A 3,731-nucleotide genomic window follows, 5' to 3' on the forward strand; every position below is an offset into this window, starting at 1 on the left:
TCTCTGCACTGTCTGCTTGCTTTGGATGATTCCAAGTCTTTTAATTCATCTACACTCTTGGATGTGTTAAAACACTACATAGTGTGTTAAATTTTAACATGTGCTGCATCTGCTCAGGGACAATGCATGTTGTGTGCTCTTTTAACTTTCATCTCTTTTGTGGGATTAGATTAAATCAAATCAATTTATTTATATAGCACTTTTCACAGGATAAAAACCACAAAGTGCTTCACAGTAATATAAAGCAGAAATACATAAAATACATTAATAATCAAACATACAGCACAAATCTAATTAAAGCCAATCTAAATAAATGAGTCTTAAACTGCTTTTTAAAAGAATAAATACAGTCAAGGCAACGTAATGATGGAGGGAGAACATTCCACAACCTGGGGGCCACCGCTCTAGAAGATCTATCACCTCTAGTCTTAAAACGAGTTCGTGGGACTACCAACAGCCTTTGATTAGATGATCTCAGGCTGCGAGAGGGAGCGTAGGGTTCTAAAAGATCAGAAATGTAGTCAGGGGCATCACACTTCAAAGCTTTAAAAGTCAGTACCAAGATTTTAAAATGAATTCTAAAATGTACCGGAAGCCAGTGTAATGAACGTAACACTGGTGTAATGTGCTCTCTTTTTCGTGTCTTAGTTAAAAGCCTTTCAGCAGCAGCATTCTGGACTAACTGGAGACGGTCAATATTCCTGTTGCTCAAACACAGAAAAAGGCTGTTACAATAATCTAAGCGAGAAGAAATAAAAGCGTGAATAACCATTTCTAACTCAGATTTAGACAGTAAAGTTCGCAGTTTGGAGATGTTTCTTAGCTGAAAAAGGCAATTCCTAATCAACTGGCGAGAGTGTTGTTCTAGGGACATGGCAGAATCAAACATCACACCAAGGTACCTGAGGCTCAGGTGAACAGATGAGCCAAGAGAACCAAGATGCTGTTTGATTAGAGATATCTGGTTGTCGGGGGCAATAATTAATGTTTCTGACTTCTCAGAGTTCAACTGTAAGTAGTTGTCAACAAGCCACTGTTCAATGGAAGCTAAACATTTAATTAAAGAGGACAGTTTATGGACTTCCATCGGCTGATAAGACACCTCAGGGAACTGAATAAGTCCTAGAGGTAACATGTACAAAAGAAAAAGAACAGGACCCAGAACTGAGCCCTGTGGTACCCCACATGTCAGATCCTTAGACAAAAACACTAAAAGATCTGTTGGAGAGGTACGACCGAAACCACTCCAGAGCCAGACCGGACACACCGACTATGTCCCGGAGCCTGTTAATCAGGATGGTATGGTTAATGGTGTCAAAGGCAGATGTCAAGTCCAACAAAACCATGACTGAGGATGCTCCTGAGTCAGCTGACATCATAATGTCACTAGAGACTTTAAGTAATGCGGTTTCTGTTGAGTGACTTTTACGGAAACCTGACTGAAATTTGTCATACATATCATGTTTTTCTAAAAAAGTGGTAAGTTGATCTGCAACTACTTTTTCCAGAATTTTCGATAATAATGGAAGCTTAGAGATAGGCCTATAATTCTTAAGCTGAGTTGGATCCAAACGGCTCTTTTTTAACACACAAAGATGTGTTATTTTGATGCAAAGAGCTGATAAAATGTGTTTTAGTGTTGTTCAAACATGTAAATTTCAGTGTGTGAAAAAGGAGAAAACGTGTACATTTTTCAGTGTTAAAGTATTAAAATACATGTTATCAATTACTTAATAAACAACACTTTTAATGATCTTCTGAAATTAATATGTATAGAATATTAATTTTCAATGTCATCCAAGTCTGAATCACTAACTTCACATGCAGAGGTGGGAAGTATAATTTTCAGGTATCTCTATTTTATGTAAGGAGTTTTTTCTGATCACTTTTTACTTTTACTCCCTACTTTTATAAACAAACATCTGTACTTTCTACTCAACTTCAATTTTCAAAACAGGTTCATATTTTCATTTCATTTGTTTAGGCTAAAATCGGTTTGATGTTTTCTATCCCTCCTTCCGCAAAGTGCAGAAGCAAGTTTGGCACTGGGATTCCAGGTTCTTCTCTATCCATCATTCGCAATATGCAGCAAGCTTCCTACCACAGAGTTGCCAGTTTGTCTGCCAGAAGGGTTTATTACTACAAAGCAGTAATGAGCCCTTCTGGCACCAGGATTCCAGGTTCTCTTCCCTCTATCCCTCTTTCACAAAACGCAGCAGCATGCTTTTATTGGCACAGGGATGCCATGTTTTCTTCCCTATTCAATTCAATTTTATTTATATAGCGCCAAATTGCAACAACAGTTGCCTCAAGGCGCTTCATATTGTAAGTTAGACCCTACAATAATACATACAGAGAGAAAAAACCCTGTGAGCAAGCACTTTGGCGACAGCGGCAAAGAAAATCTTAGCCCACTGTTAGGGCCCACTCCGGTAGAACCAGGCTCAGGGAGGGGCGGGACCATCTGCTGTTGGGGAGAGCGAAGGAGGACAGGATAAAGACATGCTGTGGGAAGAGAGACAGAGATTAATAACAAGTATGGTTCAGCAGAGAGGTCTGTTAACACATGTTGAGTGAGAAAGGTGCCTGAAAAGGAAATAATAAATGCCTCATGGGAATCTCCCAGCAGTCTACGTCTATTGCAGCATAACTAAGGGAGGATTCAGGGTCACCTGGTCCAGCCCTAACTATATGCTTTAGCAAAAAGGAAAGTTTGAAGCCTAATCTTGAAAGTAGAGATAGTGTCTGTCTCCTGAATCCAAACTGGAAGCTGGTTCCACAGAAGAGGGGCCTGAAAACTGAAGGCTCTGCCTCCCATTCTACTTTTAAATACTCTAGGAACAACAAGTAGGCCTGCAGAGCGAGAGCGAAGTGCTCTAATAGGGTGATATGGTACTACAAGGTCATTAAGATAAGATGGAGCCTGATTATTTAAGACCTTGTATGTGAGGAGCAGGATTTTGAATTCAATTAAAATAATGCTCTACACTCAATTTGTTTAAGGCAAAGGTTAAAAACTGGTTATGGACAAATCAAGTGTGTGATCATGTATGAGTTGTATAATTTTAATGTTTTATTTGGGAACAGAATGGTGTGTATGTGTAAGTTTGGTGATGGAGTTTTTATTATGAATGAATGATGAATTTTTATGAATTATTATGTCTATTTTTTATGCTTAAGGACAACAGATGGAAATTAGCCCTTGGCTATAATCTGGTATGTTTACATTCATGTAATTTTTTTTTACATTTATGTTCATTAAACATGCACTGTCCTAAATAAATAAATAAATAAATAAATTCTGGATTTAACAGGAAGCCAAAACAGGAGAAATCTGCTCTCTCTTTCTAGTCCCTGTCAGGACTCTTGCTGCAGCATTTTGGATTAGCTGAAGGCTTTTCAGTGAGTTTTTAGGACTTCCTGATAATAATGAATTACAGTCGTCCAGCCTGGAAGTAATAAATGCATGAACTAGTTTTTCAGCGTCACTCTGAGACAGGATATTTCTAACTTTAGCGATGTTGCACAAATGGAAGAAAGCAGTCTTACATATTTGTTTAATATGTGCATTGAAGGACATGTCCTGGTCAAAAATGACTCCAAGGTTCCTCACAGCGTTACTGGAGGCCAAGGTAATGCCATCCAGAGTAAGAATCTGCTTAGATACCATATTTCTAAGCTTTTCAGGGCCGAGTACAATAACCTCAGTTTGATCTGAATGAAGCAGAAAG

This window comes from Mchenga conophoros, linkage group LG8 (assembly GCF_057382185.1).
Source record: "Mchenga conophoros isolate Kocher_MC1m ecotype Shallow Benthic linkage group LG8, M_conophoros_male_GT1.1, whole genome shotgun sequence".
Classification (NCBI taxonomy): domain Eukaryota; kingdom Metazoa; phylum Chordata; class Actinopteri; order Cichliformes; family Cichlidae; genus Mchenga; species Mchenga conophoros.